Source organism: Macaca fascicularis, chromosome 8 (assembly GCF_037993035.2).
Source record: "Macaca fascicularis isolate 582-1 chromosome 8, T2T-MFA8v1.1".
Taxonomy (NCBI): Eukaryota; Metazoa; Chordata; class Mammalia; order Primates; family Cercopithecidae; genus Macaca; species Macaca fascicularis.
The window spans coordinates 128,014,849-128,034,907 of NC_088382.1; the positions used below are offsets into that span (position 1 = coordinate 128,014,849).

At 37.4% G+C, this 20,059-nt stretch overlaps 1 protein-coding gene across 19 annotated transcripts in view; it reads right to left on the reverse strand.

Annotated features, from left to right (window-relative positions):
- Positions 1–20,059, reverse strand: part of SAMD12 (sterile alpha motif domain containing 12) — a 471,810-nt gene that overhangs the window by 217,591 nt on the left and 234,160 nt on the right. For 3 of the 19 annotated variants that reach the window (XR_012416612.1, XR_012416611.1, XR_010577465.1), the window contains one exon: positions 17,101–17,175. The exons of the other annotated variants lie outside the window; for them this stretch is intronic. The gene's annotated coding sequence lies outside the window, so the exon portion shown is untranslated. The remainder of the gene's footprint in view (positions 1–17,100; positions 17,176–20,059) is intronic. 19 annotated transcript variants of the gene reach the window in all.

Consider the following 20,059-nt stretch of genomic DNA (forward strand, 5'->3'; position numbering starts at 1 on the left):
ATGTTCTGGCGGTCTAGCTTTGGCATAATTCTCCAGTGTCACCTCACAACTACCCCCTGTTCGAGCAAAATATCTTAACATCATTGTTTCCTCTTTGTAAATACTCTCCCTAATTCCAAACCCGACTTTGTTAGTCCCAACTATACAATCTCAAGTCTGTACATTCTCCTTTGAGGACTCAATGCAATTCGTAACTTAATAATTATCAGTCTGCTATCTCTTTCTCTTGCAAGATTAATTAATTCACTTATTTGCTAATACTTTGCCAAGTACCTACTATGAGCTAGATACTGTAAGCTCCATAAAAGCATGGATTCAGGATGTACTGTTCATCACTGATTCCCACTACCTCATCGGACACATAGTAGGTAACTCAAAAAAACTTGTTCAATGAGTGAATGAATATGTTTATTCCATTTTAATTTTTTTAAGTACCTATTACAATGTTAGATACAAAGACCATACTCCATAAGCAATCCTTTAATATTTTGGAGGGAAAGACTGGGTAGCATTTAAACTTTGCATCATCAATTAGCATTTTGAAAAGGCAAATAAAAACACACAGGTGGCTAAAATATTACCTTTGACAGTTTCTTAAAGTAATAAGGGACCGTAGTAATGGATATTCATGACTTTCCTGCCCTAACACACACAGATGCATGTGTGTGCACCAACATAACCAAATATATATATTTATATGCACCTAGATAGCATCTACACAAGAATATCATTCACACATTTGTTAATCACAGATTTGTTTATATAGTACTTCTACAGGGTGGAGTAATAATTTGTGAGTCTTTTAAACTGATGTAAGAGACATTTTTCAGCTTATTCTGTGAGCAAATGTGATGAGACCAAGTCCCTACTAAGAAATTCAAACCTAGAGAACTGGATTAATAAATATAAATGAATTCATTTGACAGAGTGACATTTTCATTTAATTAAGGCAGAAAATCAGCTCTAAAACAAATGATTGTCCCTGACAAAGAAGCAGAAAGTGGTTCTTAATAAATTTCTAATAGCTCTTCCATGGGCTGAGGAAGGTCTTCAGTGATAGAGTACTTCGGTGGGGGTGGGGAGTGGGATGAAGGGAGGGAGGGTGAAGAGAAATTGGAAAGAAAGGAAGAAAAGGAACGGGGAAGCACAAAAGGTAGTGCATATTAAAAAATTTAAAAATAGCAAGAAAATTAGAGACCATTTATTTGTGCTTTAATACATGTCAAATCCTGATAGACCAAAATTATTATAGTAAAACTCTTTCTGTAACAAAACAAATATCCAAGTCTTAGGAGAGAATGAATTTAAAAAATATATAAAACAAAGGTCAATACAATTTGCTTTATTATTTCATCTCTTCCTCCTTTCTGTGGTGTGGTCTGAATTTTAGGGACACAAATGACAAAAGAAAAATCAAATTTTCTGATACATAGACATAAGGATAAATGCACACATATGTAGTTTATAAAAGTAACTGAATTATAACAACCAATCACATGATAGAAATGAGATAAACTGAAAGGCATACCCAAATACTGATGTTTTCAGAATCTCCATATACTACCTTCACGAACATTTGATAGTTTTTAGCACTAAACATTAGGTTTGTTTCTCTAATAAAACTTGGAAAGAGGGAATCTTTAGATGTATAGATCAAAGCCACATCACTTCTTACATAGCAGATACTTCAAACCATCACAGTCACTGTTAATAAATTTCTGTCCACTCATTTATGCCAAATCAATTTCAATTAAATCAATTAAAATGATAACTAGCAAAATTTCACATTATTGATCTAACAACGTTAAGATTACTCAAGATATTGGCAGCACTAAGAAATGCTATGCTGACAGCTCTCCTTCATTATGATGCCAAGTTGAAAAACAAATTTGATTTCTTAGGGACCCAATAGCTCAGGTATGCAGGAAGCATCTCAGCAAAACCACACACCATGTGTTCCTAGCAGCCCAAAAAATGCAAAATGGAAGATGGAGGGTGATAACTGTGTTTTGATAAGCAAGCTATCAAATCTTTTATTTGAATAGTCTCAAGTGTTAATTTTTTAAAGTGCATCATGAGTTTCTTGCAAAAGAAAAAAATGTATTTTTGAAATAAGAAATACTTCACAGCAGGCAGATAGGGGAGTGGAAATAACATGGGCTTCGGAGGTAATTAGTCATCTTACTCACTGCAATGGCTAATTTTGTATGTCAGCTTGACTGGGCCATAGGGTGCCCAGATATTTAGTCAAACATTTTTCTGGGTGTATCTGTGAGGGTGTTTATGGATGCAATTAACATTAGAATTGGTAAATAGAGTTAGGCAGACTTCCCTCCCCATGTGGATGGTCTTCAGCCAATCAGTTAAAGGCCTGACTAAAAGAAAAAGGCTGGCCTTCCCAGGAGTAAGAGTAAGAGGGAACTCCTTTTGCCTGACTGCCTTGAGCTGAGACACTGGGTCTTTTTTCCTGTCTTCAGACCTGAACCTAAACATTAGCTTGTCTTGAGTTTTGAGCATGCCAACTTTTGGAATGAAATTCACACCATCTGCTCTCCTGGTCCTCAGGCCTTTACATTTGAACTGGAACTACACCATTAGCTTTCTCTGGTCTCCAGCTTGCCAACTACAGATCTTGGGACTTGTCAGCTTCCATAATAACATGAGCAGATTTTTTATAATAAATCTTCTCTCTGTATACATACATCTTATTGGCTCTCCAGGAATTCAGACTAATAGAAACATTTTTTACCTGTGTGGATTTGGGCAGGCATTGTGGCTCTTTGGGCCTCCTTTTCTTTATCTGTAGAATGGGGTCCATGACACCTACTTTGCAAAATTACTGTGTGAACTAAATGCAGAGTTTACTAATAAAATGTGAAGTGTGTACACAGGTACACAATCAGTATTAGCTCCAGATTTCCACTGGTGATAAAGTGAAGATTTGGGAAACTTTTATAGAAATAAAAACTAGTATCTAATGCTAATGTTAGACATTAATAATTTAGAAAACTGCTACCTAACTTTGAGACCTTAATGGTTTCCAATATGAATCCCCAAACTGACCTTTTAGAGCTGAAGCAACTATCTTTCTTTCTCTTCTTCCTCTCTTCTATATTCACAGGAGGTGGAACCATGATAACTTTGCCCTTATACCTGCCAAGCACAGGAAATTGTAGAGTCTCTGTATAAAGCAACTTGTTTATTATCCTTTGGGGGCTGCCTAAGAAAACTTATTTCATATTTCTGGGGAAATAGGAGGTGAGATTTCAGCAGTGCTGTCTCCTGAGAACTATGGAGGGTGGGCTACTTTCTTAGGTCTTGAAGACATCACCTGCAAGGTTAGGTGATAGTGTTAGATGGGCTCCATTTTAGTTTGGGTTTTAAGATAGGATACCTTTAAGTACCCCAAGAGCTGAAAACTCCTTCTGAATTCACCTGGTTATGACAAGAGAGCTCCTTAAGGCCAAAGGGAGTTTGACTCAGACACTATTAAAGAGCTACATGCATGCCTAGAGTGCTATGTGCTCTGAATCTGCATACAGCTTGACAGCAGACCCTCACGCTTTCACATGCACAGGAGTCAACTGCGGTGAAGCTGCGAAAAATACCAATGCCTGGGCCTGAGGGTCTAATTTGTCAGGTTCAAGGTAAGGTCCAGGAATCTCCATTTGGAAGAAGTAGAACAAAACAATTCTGCTGCAAGAAGGTCATGAATTTGGGGGAGGAGAATGTGGTGAAGAAGAGTGAAGGATGAATCTTTACAATCCTCTCCTTTACCATTTTTCAATCTATTATCACAGGTTGTCTAGTCTCCTCTTCTCTTGGGGATGAGGATGACTTCCTCATCCTCATTTGCCACCACCCTCATCCAGGTTGTCATCATATTCTGCGTAGATTACCACAACAGCCTCCTAACTAGACGTCTTTCCTCCTGTCTTTGCTTTTCCAGTGCATCCTCTCATCTTTTGTTATGTAAATCTGATTAGGACAGTCTCTGATTCACAACCCTTCTGTAGTTGCCACTGTCTTCAGGATAAATTCTAGATTCCTTGAGAAAAGCAAACATTTAAGGCATTCACTTCACCTTTCCTTACTCTTCCAATCTCACTTTCTGCCATCTCCACCCGCCTTCTGACCAACTCCTAACCCTCTAACTATATTAGGCTTCTTCATGCTCCTTGAACACACCAAACTTCCTCTTCAACCTTCGCCTCTGCGATGGTTAACTTTATGTCTCAACTTGACTGAGATAAGGGATGCCCAGATAGCTGGTGGAATATTATTTCTAAGTGTACCTGCAAGGGTATTTCCAGAAGAGATTAGCATTTAAATCAGCATACTAAATAAAGAAGAGCTGCCCTCACCCATGTAGGTGGAATTGTCCTGTCTGTTGAGAACATGAACAAAACAAAAAAGTGGAGAAGGACAACTTGTTTCTTTCTCTCCTTGAGCTGGGGCATCCATCTCCTTTTGCCCTTGGACACCGTAGCTACTGGTTCTTGGGCCTACAGACTCTGGAACTTACACCAGCAGCTCCCTCTATTCCCAGGCCTTCGGAATTGACTAAATTATACCACCAGCTTTCCCGGTTCTTCCGCTTATAGATGGCAGATCGTGGGACTTCTCAGCCTCCAAAATCATGCGAGCCAATTCCCATAATAAATCTCCTCTTATATGTCTATATATACCCTATTGGTTGTTTCTCTCTGAAGAACCCTAATACAGCCTCAGAACAGTCTGTTCCTTGCAACTGGGACATTTTCTTTCTATAGTCACCAAGCACCACCTAATCTGCCTAACTCTTCCTCCTCTTTTAGATCTCAGCTTCCTGAAGGAGATTTTCCTGATCCCTCAGAGCCAGAGAAGTCCCTCTGCTTACTTGCTCTCCAAAGCACAATTAATGACCCCATTCATATCATCCACCATGTTACTATGATTCCCTGTGGATGAGTGTCTTCTCCACTAAAATATAAAATCCATGTATAAACTAACCATATCTATTTTGCTTATTATATTTTGCCAAAAGCTAGTAAAGGCCTGATACAAAGCAGGCTCTCAGTAAATACAGTTTTATAGTAAATATACTATCACAACATGCTGTACCTCTCTAGAGCTCTTATCACTTTGGTAATTTTATATTTGTTTGATGACTAAAGAGGAAATAAACACATCTTGCTAACTGTATAGCTGGCAAATTTCAGAGGTCACTTTTCCTTGTAACCTTTTCTGACACATTTCTTCTAGATTGGATACCCTTCCTACATGACACTGCAAACATCCACACTTCTGTCACACTGCAGACATTTCTGTGCTATAACATTTTACATATAGGTCTCCTTCACATGACTTCACAAGGGCAAGAACTTAATATTCATCCCTGTATCCCTAACATATAGCATATAAACAGTACTTGACACTTGTTAGCTTCTCAATGTTTTTTGAATTACTAAACAAATGATTGTGTAATTGCTACTGTAAAAAGATAAAGAAAATGAGGGCTGGGCGTGGTGGCTCACGCCTGTAATCTCAGCACTTTGGGAGGCCAAGGTGGGTGGATCACCTGAGGTTGGGAGTTCAAGACTAGCCTGACCAACATGGTGAAACCCCATCTCTACTAAAAATACAAAATTAGCCAGGCGTGGTGACGCATGCCTGTAATCCCAGCTACTCAGAAGGCTGAGGCAGGAGAATTGCTTGAACTCAAGAGGTGAAGGTTGCCGTGAATCAAGATTGCTCCATTGCACTCCAGCCTGGGCAACAAGAGTTAAACTCCATCTCATAAATAAATAAATAACAAAATGAAAAAGGGGATACTAAGAATGGAAGTATTATTTCAGAGAAGGATAAGGAAAGAAGGCTTTATTCTTGTCTGGGGCTCAAGGCTGGACCAATGACTGTACAACTTTAGAGTCCGTTCACAGTGTAGTCTATGCACATGGTACCTTCTAGAATTGGCATGTAGAAATTCTGATGCAATGGGAGGCTTGAACATCTACACTGCACAGGGGTTTATGCCAGATACTGAGAATTGGTGGTCCCCCGCAAAAAGGCCAGAGAAATTAGTTAATATGCAATACAAGTCCTAAAGCACACAGATGGCATATTTTTCTGTTTCTTCTTAGAAAATCCAGAACATCTCAGTGCATCTCTGAAAGTGGCTGTGATTTCCTCTTATCCAGTCCACGTGGCAATGTTCTAATTCAACTGCCTCTCTAAAGAGCCCATAGGACATTTGAACACCACACATATTGGATTGTAGGGTCTAGACTTATCCTCAAGAATAAAACAAATATCAATTGTTGAATGCCCATAACTCATCTTTCTTCAGAGAAATATTAGTAATTTAAGACCCTTCAAATCCACAGTCAAGCCACAAGGTCAAGGCGATATAACAATGCAACCTTATGACCATCTTAAATTGTCCAAACAAGAGATATCACATATATTGTTTCATCTAGTACATTTAAATGCAAAGTGGTCAATGCATTTGAGGTTGGTGAGTTCTGCAGGGGCAGACATGAAACATTTTTGAAGTCTCTGAAATTCCCTAAAAGTTACTCATCACAATGCAAAGAATGACTTAAAACATTGAGCTGTGAAGCAGCAATGACAAGGATCATTCCTGACAGAAAAAGTCCAAATTAGACGAATAATGTGTAGACATGTCTCCCATATGCTGGTTAGAGGAACCATTGGGGTGCTACAATAGGCAGATATTTTTCTATCATGACAATGTAACAGACAAGAATCATGAGTCCATGTCAAGCCTTAAACAAAACTCCTTCTTGGATTAAATGATCATAATGGATTTCCAGAATAAAAATGAAACAGGGATAGATGCTAACCAGGATATACATCTCATAATTCTAACCACTACTGATAAACTGACATATGATTTTAATAATCCCCTCAAAAAATCTGTGTTTCGGCCTTTAAATATAAAGCTCATTCTAAGGAGAATTTCTCTGATGACTTAAAGACTTGATAAAATTAGAAATATTCCTGGCCACAACATTTCTGCAAGAGTGGGAAGATTTTGAAATGTGTCAGGGGAAATCTTAAGGAGGTAGCAGTTTGAGAAAATGTGGACTTGGAGGAAATTGAGAAGGGACACGTGGTTGGTAGATGATAATCAAATAAGGCTGAATGAAGAAATAGTAATAAAAGACCCTAGTTACAGAAGAGTAATCTCTTCAGATTCCTATTAAGTTACTCATCCAAAATCCTTATCTACCATGAGCTGCTGAGCTCATGGTCATAGGAGAAGGTTCACTTAGCAATCACTTGAGAGTGTCACTCAGGAGAACATTTAAGGACTGAAAATATTAGATGAAACAACTCAAAGCAGGTGAGTGGCTTATAAACATAAGAGCCCTTGCCATTGTCTTTACTTGTCGGGTCAATAGAAAAAGATCACAAGGGAATAAAGAAGTTCTTAAAAAAAGAGATTCTAGGTAATGTTGCTCGTGGAGAAAGATGATTCAAAATGGCTTTGTAGCTACGTTTATTTTCTTATGAATCCATAAAAAATTGATACTGCATTCACTGCTTTGAGAAGATTAAGTGGAAAATGAAATAGATGAAGAAAATGAGAGAAAAGGGCAACAATTAAATTTATATTAGAAAAAACATACAGAGGATCCACCTCCTGCTAGCACTATGCAAAGCAAAATTAGAACACAATTGAGGTTTGCTCATAGTCTACAAGGAAGACAAAACACCACCATGCCTTTATACAGGCTTCCCTTTCTGACAGTCTTTGTGCACCTGTTAACATTTTTATCCCTTAAAAGCTAGCTCATTTGTTGTAGCACTGGCAAGTCTTCCTTATCCCACCTATTCCCACGCAAGGCTGAGTTCCAGCTCTGTGCCGTCATTATACTATCAGTCTCTCTATAATGGCATACATCGCTCTGTTCTTATTGCTAGAATGGACACTCCCATTTTATCCCCAGTACCTCACATAAAGCGTGGAGCACACTGGATGGAAGAACAATGGATACTATGTGATGAATACAACATTATTAGTCTGAATAAAGAGAAGAGGGACCAAAAACAAACAGACACATAGACAAATGAAACAGAATAGAGAACTCAGAGATAAGAGTGCACACCTACAACAATCTGATCTTTGACAAACCTGACAAAAACAAGCAGTGGGGAAAGAAGTCCCTATTTAATAAATGGTGCTGGGAAAACTGGCTAGCCATATGCAGAAAATTGAAACTGGACCCCTTCCTTACACTTTATACAAAAATTAACTCAGGATGGATTAAAAACTTAAATGTAGGCTGGGCACAGTGGCTCACTCCTATAATCCCAGCACTTTGGGAGGCTGAGGCGGGAGGAGTGTCTGAGGTCAGGAGTTCAAGACCAGCCTGGCCAACTTGGTGAAACCCCATCTCTACTAAAAATACAAAAATTAGCTGGGCATGGTGGTGGGCACCTATAATCCTAGCTACTCAGGCAGTTGAAACAGGAGAAGTGCTTGAACCAGGGAGGCAGAGGTTGCAGTGAGCCGAGATCATGCCATTGTACTCCAGCCTGGGCAATAAGAGTAAACCTCTGTCTAAAAACAAAACAAAACAAAACAAACAAACAAATAAACTGAAATGTAAAACCCCAAACTATAAAAACCCTAGAAGAAAATCTGAGCAATACCATTGAGGACATAGGCACGGGCAAAAATTTCATGACAAACATGTCAAAAGCAATTGTAACAAAAGTAAAAACTGACAAATGGGATCTAATTAAAGAGCTTCTGTACAGCAAAATAAACTATCATCAGAGTGAACAGAAAGTCTACAGAATGGGTGAAAATTTTTGCAACCCATCCATCTGATCAAGGTCTAATATCCAGAGTCTACAAGGAACTTAAACAAATTTACAAGAAGAAAACAAACAACCCCATTAAAAATTGGGCAAAAGACATGAACAGACACTTCTCAAAAGAAGACATTTATGCGGCCAAAAATCTTGAAAAAAAGCTCAACATCACTGATCATTAGAGAAATGCAAATAAAAATCACAGTGAGATACCATCTCATGCCAGTCATAATAGGGATTATTACAAAGTCAAGAAACAACAGATGCTGGTGAGGTTGTGGAGAGATAGGAATGCTTTTACACTGTTGGTGGGAATGCAAATTAGTTGAACCATTGTAGAAGACAATGTGGTGATTCCTCAAAAGACCTAGGAGTGGAAATATCATTTGACTCAACAATCCCATTACCTGGTATATACCCAAAGGAATATAAATCATTCTGTTTTAAAGACACATGTATGCATATAATCACTGCCACACTACTCACAATATTAAAGAAATGGAGTCAACCCAAATGTCAATCAATGATAGACTGGATAAAGAAAATGTGGTACATATATACCATGGAATACTATGCAGTCATAAAAAGGAATGAGATCATGTCCTTTGCAGGGGCATGGATGGAGCTGGAAGCCATTATCCTCAGCAAACTAATGCAGAAACAGAAAACCAAATACTTCATGTTCTAACTCGTAAGTGGGAGTTGAACAGTGAGAACACATGGACACAGGGAGAGGAACAACACACACTGGGGGCCTGTTGGGGTGGAGGGTTGGGGGAGGGAGAGTATCAGGAAAAATAGCTAATGCATGCCAGGGTTAATACCTAAGTGATGGGTTGATAGGTGCAGCAAACCACCATTGCACACGGTTACCTATGTAACAAACCTGCACATCCTGCACATGTACTCTGGAACTTAAATAAAATTTTTAAAAAAGAAAAAAGAAATGCAAAAGGATGGGAGAATGATTGGTTCTGCCAGAAAGATGAGGTAAGCCTTTTCAGAAGAGTTAATATCTCATCAAGGCTATGTCTTTTCATGAGTTTTATTATACGATATTCACAACAATCCTGTGAAATAGATCCTATTTCCATTTTTATAATGAAGATATCTTAATTTCTGACAAGCAACTTGCCCAAAGTTAATACATCCATGAAATGTCTAGAATGGCTAGGCGATGCTCAGGAGTTTGATTTTCATTCTGTAGGTAATTGGGAACCATTAAATGTTTTAAGGATGGAAATAATGTTGTCAGAAGTATATTTAACTCTGGCAATAGAAGTGGGAAGTTAACTGAAGTAGACTTGAGGGAGCAGGACAGAGACTTCAGATCAAATGATAACTAGAAGGTTATTCAAATGGCCTGGGAAAGAGCTGAAGAGGAATGAATTAACACAGTGGTTTAGGGTAGAGATAAGGCTGGGAAAGATAGGAAACTCACTTCACAAGCAGAACTCTGAGGATTTGGTCATGGACTCCATGTGAGTGATGAGGAAAATGGAGTAATCACAGGTGGCTCTGAGCCTTCTATGACAGGTGACAGCGTGAGTCATGGAGGTATTAACCTTGAGAACCAACACAGGAGGAAGAACAGACTGGGGAGATGGTAGAAAAGATAATGGGTTAGATTTGGATATTTTAAATTTGAGATGTCAGAGGAATATGCCCGGGTACACATCTTTTAGAGAGAGAAAAATAAGAATCTGTAGTTTCAGAGAGGTGTAAAATGTAAATCTGAGAGTCACTATGATGTAGGGGATGCTGAAGTGGCAGAGGGTGAGATTGTCCAGGCAGCATGCAAAATGCCAACAACTAAAAGGACCTACCCCCAGGAGGAATCAACATCTGGGAAGTGTCAGAAGAGGGCAGTTTGCCAACAGCCTGAGAGAGGCCATTAGAAAGAGAACCAAGAGAATCAATATCATGTACATGGAACATGTGAGCACCAAGGCAAGGAAAAGCTCTTGCTATCCAATGATAAAGGAGAAGAACTGTGTTGAAGAGAACTGGCATGTGAACATCAGATTTGTAACACCAAAGCCTCAACTAAATAAAAGACATGAAAGAGTCTGGAAATTCAAATAGCATAGTTTGAGACATACTAGACAATTAGAACATCAGACATTCTTCACATATGCATAAAAAGGAATCTGACTGGCTCATGGTTTCTTTCTCAGGAGCAAGAAGATTCTTTTCCTCAGAAGAGAGACAAAAGGAAGCGTTTCTCAGTGTCACTTGTAGAGAGACATATCCTATTGCCTGGTCAATAGATACTGAGAAAATTTGTTTTGAATAAATGAGTTAATGGTAAACATGTTTGACTTCAACTTACCTTGAGACAGTTTACAAAAGACTCTCAGGAAATTGGGGCCCTTAACGATACTGGTGGCTCCAGGAAGCACTAGGTAGAACTTCTACAAAGACGCAGTGTTTTGTTTGTTTGTTTTCCAGAAAACCTCCCATTGTTTTTATATGCATTAAAGCCAGTCTCTAATTCTGTTTTTCTTCTCGTTCCACCATCTTAAGAATACTGATCTGACAGTTTCTTATGAGGTCGAACATACATTTAAGATACCAATCAGCAATTTCACTTCTAGATACTTACTTTTATAGTGAAATAAAAATCAGTGTTTATAATAAAAACCTGTGTGTGAGTGCTTACGGCAGCTTTGTGTCAAACAAAACAAAACTGCAAACAACTCAAATGTCCCACAGCTGAGGAATGGATACACAAACTGTGGTTATATTAGGTTGGTGCAAAAGTAATTGTGGTTTTTGCCATTATTTTTAATGGTAAAAACCGCAATTACTTTTGCACCAATCTAATACATTTAGTGGAATACTCAGCAATGAAAGTGAATGGAACGATGACACATCACAGCTTTGATAAGTCTAAATGCGTCTCCACAAGTGAAAGAAGTCAGACCCTATGACTCCATTTATATAGCATTCTGGAGAAGGCAAAACTGTAGGGATAGGAAACATCATAGGTTGCCAGGGGTTGGTAGTAATAAAAGGAGCTGACAACGAAAGAGCACATGGGAGAGTTTTTTCTGGAGTAAGAGAAATTTTCTATCTTGATTGTTGTGGTAGTTATTCAACTGCGTGCATTTGCCAATACTTGCATAACTGTGCACTAAAATTGGTGAATTTTACTGTACGCAGTACAGTACATACCTTGATGAAAACAATGAGATAAAAAGAATACTGGCATGGGAATTAAGAGAACTGCAACCTAGTTTCAGTTATGCCACTAACAAGCTGTGTAACTATGAACAAACCTCGAATCCTCTTTGGGGTTTGGTGCCCAAATCTGCAAAATGAGACTGGACAATTTATCAACAAGTCTATTGCTCCATTCTACAAAGACTTCCTTCTTTAAGCAAGGTGGTGGACCAGATGGCCTATTTCAGTTCAGATGGCCTACTTGAGTTGCTGAAGTATCATTGCGGAGGTGACTAGACTAAAATAGCTAGTCCGTACATACAGTTCTAAAAAGTCTTCTTGGATTAGAAAGTAGTGTTTCTAATTTTTGTTGTTCCAAAAGACGGAGCTTTGGGAAAGTCCATCTGGTTATGCAATTCCCGAGTAAAATTTGACACACATATTTGGACAATGTGAAAAAAGTTCTTCAGGAAACACTAATGTTTAATGAGCTGTAACTGGCCCTGGTAAACAAACATACACTTCTTTTTTCATCTTATAGGCACTAATTATATGAGGATGGTAGCATCTACTACCCACATCTGCCTTACTCGCAGTTGAGACACTGCTTTCTATTGCCTGAATTTACCCAGCCCTTAGTTGCTGATATTTTTATACTTTCTACGTATTTGCAGCCAAGAAAGTCACTAAAAGGGACACCCCAAAAATAGCTCCACACTACAGCATGAGAAAATAAAAGAATAAAAATAATAATCTTGATGATTTTAAGAGCTTTGCATTTTTTTTACTTTGTAAAGCAGGGGTCCACAAACAATGGGCTAGCATTTTTTGTTTGTTTGTTTTTACTGTGGTAAAAACTACATAGTATTAAATTTACTATCTTAACCATTTTTAAGTATACAGTTCAGTCATGTTAAGTATATCTAAGTTGTTGTGCAACAGATCTCTATAAGGTTTCATCTTGTAAAACTGAAATTTGTACATGAAACACAAATTCCTCCTCCCCCAAGCCCTTGTAGCCACTTCTCTACTTTGTTTCTATGATTTTGACTACTTTAGATACTCCATATGAGTAGAATCATGCATTATTTGTCCTTTTGTGACTCGCTTATTTTGTTTAGCATGATGTCTTTGAGGTTTATCATGCAGCAGGTGGTAGGATTTCCTTCTTTTTAAAGGCTGAATAATATTGCATTGTGTATATATACCATGTTTTCTTTATCCATTCATCTGTTGTTAGACATTTGGGTCACTTTTATCTCTTGCCTATTGTGAATAATGCTGCACTGAACATGGGTGTACAATTATTTCTAGATCCTGCTTTGAATTCTTTTGGATATGTACCCAGAAATGAGATGGCTGTATCATATGGTAACTCTATTTTTAGTTTTTTGAGGAACCTCAATACTGTTTTCCATAATGGCTATACAATTTTATATTCCCACTAACAGTATACAAGGGATCTGATTTCTCTACATTCTTGCCAACACTAGTTATTTTCTGTGGGTAGTGTCCATTCTAATGGGTGTGAGATGATATGTGGCTTTGATTTGCATTTCTCTAATGATTAGTGATGTTGAGCATCATTTCCTACGCCTATTGGCCATTTGTATACCTTTTTTGGAGAACTATCTATTTGAATCCTTTGCTTATTTTATTATTTGGTTTGTTTTTTTTTTCCCTTGTGTTGAGTTGTAGATGTTTCTTATCTATTCTGGATATTAACCCCTTTTCAGATAGGTGATTTATATATATGTTCTATTCTGTGTTTTATATATATATATTTATATATATGTTCTATTCTATTATATATATATTATATACATATTCTATTCTGTGTTGTCTTTTCACTCTGTTGTTTCATTTGATGTGTATCAGTAATTCTTTTTGTAAATAAAATTGTATTGGAACACTGCTATGCCTAATTCATTTAAGTATTGTCTATGGTTGGGTTTTGCCTAGTGGGGGTAGTTGCAACAGATACCATATGGCTGGCAAAAACTAAAATACTTACTAACTGGTCCTTTACAGAAAATGCTTGCCAACCTCTGTCATAGAATATGCAATGAACTCTATTATATGGTTTCTACATAAAATCTCATTTAACCACCACCTGGAGATGGAAATTATTAGCCCATTTGACATAATAAAGGCAATAAAGCAGAGTGGGTAAAAGTTTGCGGTGGAGTCAGACAGACCTGTGCTATGCTTTTTACTAGTTGTCTGACTATGAGTATGTTACTTAACCTCTTCATCCTCTCTTATACCCATATTAAAATTGGGGCTAACAAACAGGACTGACCATGGTAGCATAAATGTCAGAAGCTGATGTGACAATTAGTGCATGCTTTGTATACAGTAAACATTTATCACTCGTTAGCTATATGAGAGTCACATAGCTGATACTGAACATTCAGCATTCAATATTCCTGGAAGGGTTTTCCTACCAGAAACATTGTCCACTATTAAAAAGCTAAGGATACCCCTTGTGTCCTTGATTGTGGATTAATTTGAAGGATCCCAAAATATAATTTGCACCACTGCCATATATTACATAAGGCACCTTCCCCCATTTCTCATGAACCAAACAGAAGGAAAGCATAATGATGTTTTCAGTTCTATACCATGTTTCCCAAGAGACAACTAGAAGTACTCTGACATAGCTGAGTTTCCAGCAGGTACATGCAAGCAAAAAAAAAACAAAAACCAAAAACAAAACAACCAACCAGATTGACATCCTGGCCACTCCATGGACAGAACACAGAACACTAAAAGGCTACACAGAGGAGAGAATCACCTTAAAGGCACCAAAGGGATGACAAGAAAGCAGGTCCAAGCATTGACTTGCAAATATCACATAGTAAGCAGGCCATTGAGAATAAGAGCAGGGGAATCAGAGGTCAGGATTTCAATTTAAGGATGGCTCTGGATTTAGATGATGATCTGTTTCAGGAATTTTTGTCATGATTCAGTGCTAGTGCTTATATACTGACATATCAACTATGCATGCAACATACAAAAATTTTCAAATGCCTTAGTTTTTGTCAGCAGCCAGAACGAGGAAAGCAAGAAAAAAGGGGGCAAAGAATTCCTCTTTTCCATGTTCAAATAACCCACGGTGGCTAGGTAGAGCTCTTTCGGTGCATTTGTGACCATTTTGGCCACTGTCATGGAGCTCCTGGCCAACTGTGTAAAAACAATTAGTGTGGAATCAAAGGCTTAAGACACATTTTAAAACAGCAATTGAAAGACAGAAAAGTAGGCTTAATTATCTGTCATTTTATTGCCTCTAGAAATACTACGGCATGAGCGTTCAGATGATCATATGTAATTTCAAGTTCTGATTACAAACCGATGCAATTAATTTGATGTGTTTGTGTGTGTGTACGTTTAATTTCTACATCCCAAAGAGTGTTGTTTCCTTGAGAGAAAATCTTGGCGTGCATTCATTTGTTCATTTTGGGATTGATTTCCAACTCTGTGGCAGGTTGCTTTGAATGTCTTCAGTATGGGAATTACTGCATCCTTTAAGGATGTAGTTCTTCCTTGGAAATGGTAACCAAACATTTAACTCCAGATCTTGTATTTAAGGTGGACAATCAAGCACTGAAACACTGTGGATAAAAAATAAAGTTTGGAAAAAACAAATTCCCCATTTAAAAAACAAGCCAAGAATCGGAATAGATATTTTTCTAAAGCATATACACAAATAAGCAGTAAGTACACGCAAAAGTGTGCAGTATCATTAGTCATCAGGGGAATGAAAATCAAAACAATAATGAGATACCACTTTACACATACTGGAATGGCTATAATAAAGATAGGCAATAACCAGTGTTGGCAAGGATGTGTTGAAATTGATTTCTCATACACCGTGGGTGGGAATGTAAAACGGTGAAGTCACCTTGGCTTTCATACACATGGAGTTGTTACCATACGACCCAGAAGCTTAACTCCTCCATATCTATCCCTGGGAAATGAAAACATGGGTCCATGCAAAAACTTGCACAAAAATGTTCAAAGCCCCATTACTAATAACCAAAATTCAGAAACAATCCATCAACCGATGGATCAATAAAATGTGGTATAGTAATACAATGGGATATTATTCAGCAATAAAAAGAAAATAAATACTGACACATGCTTACTACATGGGTGCATCTTAAAATCATTATCCTAACTGAAATTAGCCAATTACAGAAGACCACATATTGTATGACTCCATTTATAGAAAATGCCCCGAATAGGCAGATGGACAGAAAGTAGATTATAGGCACACATCACATAATGTTTCAGTCAATGACAAACCACATATACGACGGTGGTCCTATAAGATGATTATACCAAAGTTTTATTGTACATTTTGTATGTTTAGGTAAGTCTAGATACACAAATACTGTTGTGTTACAATTGCCTACAGTAGTTAGTACAGTAACATGCTGCGGCCTAAGAGCAACAGGCTATACCAATTAGCCTAGGTGTGTGGCAGGCTATACCATCTCGGTTTGTCTAAATACACTCCATCATGTTCCCATAATGATGGAATCACATAACAATGTATTTCTCAGCACATATCCCTGTTGTTAAGCAATTAGGATTCCAGGAGCTGGTGTTGGCGGCATTGGGAAGAAATGGGGAATGACTGTTAATGGGTACAGAATTTCTTTTTGGGTTAATGAAAATGTTTTAACAATTATTGTGATGGTTGCACCACTCTCTTTACATACTATACATCACTGAATTTTAAGCTTTAAGTGGGTAAGTTGTACGTCATATGAATTATATCTCTATAAAGATGTTATAAAAATAAGGATTATTATAAATATATGAGGTTGATTAAATTGCATGGCTTCTATCACTGATAACCAACAATATTCTGTATTTACTATCATACTGTATCAAGTGATTTATGTATCTTAGCTCCCTTAATTCTTACAACATCCCTATTTGGTGAGCACAGCAAAATGTGTTAGGTACAGGATTTAAAATTTGGGCCTGATGCCAAAATTCACCCTTTTTCTTTCTTGTTTCTTTTAAAAAACTGTATTCCTTTAAATAGTTAATGTACTCATACATTTCATAAAACAAAGTGACATAAAAGGCACACACCCTCTCTCCATCCACCATCTTCCCTGTCCCACAGGTGCAGCTTGTATTAGCTTCTTGTACATCATTCAGCATTTCCTTAAAACAAAGCACATATGGATATACATTTTTATTTCCCCCTCTTTGGCAAATGTAGTATACTATACGCATTGTTCAAATATAGTACACATTGTTCTGCACCTTGCTTTTTTCACATCTCATAGTATCCCAGAGATCCTGCCATATTAGTATTCTTCATTCTCGTATTTATAGCTAAGAGTACACCAGTGCCTGGATGTACCAAAATTTAATTTGCTATTCCCCTAGAGATGGACAGTTAAGTTGTTTCCAAGAAACTATATTTTGAAATTGCCTCCAAAGGCAAGAAGAAAACTCCTAAGAAATGCAATCATTTTTAAAATAAATTCCTTTCCTCAAAAATGGACTACTTTGAAAGTGTTAACTCTTCTTAAAATGTGTTGGTTAGTAAATATTTGTTAAATATCAATGCAATGGTCTAAATGTTATGCCTCCTCAAAATTTATGTATTGAAATCCTAACCCCCAAGGTGATGGTATTGGACGGCGGGCCCTTGCGTGGTGATCAGGTCATGGGGGTACAGCCCTCCTGTATGGGATTGGTGCTCTTGTAAAAGCGGCCCCACAGAGATCCCTCCCCACATGACGTTACAATGATTAGAAGGCCAACTGTGAGGAAGTGGGCCCTCATCAGACACTGAATCTGCTGATGCCCTGATCTTGGACTTCTCAGCCTTCAGAATTGTGAGAGAGAAATTTTTGTTGTTTATAAGCTACCTAGGTAATGGTATTTTGTTACCGCAGCCTGAACATGTTAGATAATCATCAGCAACAAAAAATTAAATGCATTACACCAGAGTGACAGCCCCACATGAGCCATGGAAGGGTACTCCAATCTCTATGGATAAGAACTGTGATTCACCCTCTTGAAGAGGGAAGCCCAAGGATTTCCAAAAACATTCCAAAGTCTTTGTTTGTACTTATTCGCCATATTATTTCTGCTGAATAATATTTACAGAGATGAAGAATCAAATATTCATTACTGAATTATCTATTACCTCTATGGTGAATTTCTATATGATATATATTTTAAACTTATCAGTTCACCTGAGTGGAATGAAATTCTAATATTTTTATTATAGCAAACCTAGACCCAAAATATTTTACACTTATCCGACTGTCTTTAGAACTTCTATTATCAGTCATAAGACATAAAAACAACTTGTCAATTTTGTTTCCTGTTTTTTTTTTTCTTAAAGAAACTAATGCTTCAATAAGGCTATGTATTTTCTGAAGGATGCCTGACATAACATGAATTTGAATATTAACATGTGAAGAACTGGCTCATGCCTGAAATCCCAGCACTTTGGGAGGCCGAGGTGGGCGGATCACTTGAGTCCAGAAGTTTGAGACCAACCCGGCCAACATGGCAAAACCTCATCTGTACTGAAAATACAAAAAATTAGCCTGGTGTGGTGGTGCATGCCTGTAATCCCAGCTACTTGGGAGGCTGAGTCATGAGAATCACTTCAACCTGGGAGGCAGAGGTTAAAGTCAAGATTGTGCCACTGCACTCCAGCCTGGGCAACAGAGTGAGACTCTGTCTCGAAAAAACCAAAACCAAAAAGAAAACATGTGAAGAACAAGCAATAAGAAAGGTAATGTCAGCACAGACAAAATTTCTAAGAGGTAGAGAACAATGCGGTCTTCCAAAGGGAACTGAATGGAAGAATTTAAAATGTACAGCTTTTCAAAGCTAAAGAAAGTGACAACAACTGAATTGAAAGGGCCGAACTGGGCATTAACTTCCCAGAACACATATGTATATTTAGTTTAATAAACCTGAGTACTATCTTAGGAAAAATCTTATATATTATGCATCTAGGGCAATGAGAGCTGTAGAAAATGATTCTCCAAAGCAAACACACTACAAGCTGACACTAGAAGAGGAAAAGAGTCAAAGGTACACACAAAACATCACATGTGAGTTTAGGTCTCATTCTATAGATCATCACCAGAGGGAGAAAAAAAAATGAGCTGTGAAAACCATAGACACTAAACAGAAGCTGGGCAGCTATGATTGTGGTTGAAGCTTAAAAAAAATGCATGTTTGTATTTTCTGATTGTAATTGTAATATGAATTTGCAGAAGATTTGGAAAATATAGAAAAAATAAGAATTTAAATCACCCACTTATCCCACAATCCAGAGAGATCCCTTATTAAAATGGTTGGCATATTTACTTGCAGTCTTTTTTTTTCTGTAGATATAAGAATATATGGTTTTTACAAAATTGGGCTTATATTATGCATTCGATTTTACACATGACCTTTTCCCCCACCTTGTATGACTTCAGTAATTTCCCATGTTGTCGTGTATTCTTTAAAGATGTAATTTTCATAACTGGGCATTATACTGAATCTTATGAATTTAAGCAGAATTACATGATTATTTTCATATTGCTGGACCTCTACGTCTCTTGTAAATTTTCCGTTTTCCAAATAGCACTGTGATAAACTTTCTTATCATAATCTTCATATTTCTATCTACTTCTTAAAAGAAACTTAAAAGCATATCAGTACTTCACATTCAAATTTAAATCACTTAGTATACCAGTAAATTCACCATTGGAAGTCTCTGGGGACAAAATGCAAATAATGCATATGAAACAAACAATACTATTTTATGCTCACTTGAAGTCTATATTTATCCTTCTAGAATAGTCATCTTTCAGGGAGCACATTATTTCCTCTAGGCAAATGGACTATTACTAGGTTAATCTAAATGCAATAACATGAAACTTGGCTGACCCAGATTTCTCCAATATCAGTACGCATGCAATTACAATATTCTGCAGAATGACAAATACTCAAGGCTCTCAAAAACACATATTTTATCATCCTTTCATTTAAAACGGTGTACAATCGACACTAAAATAAAACAAAT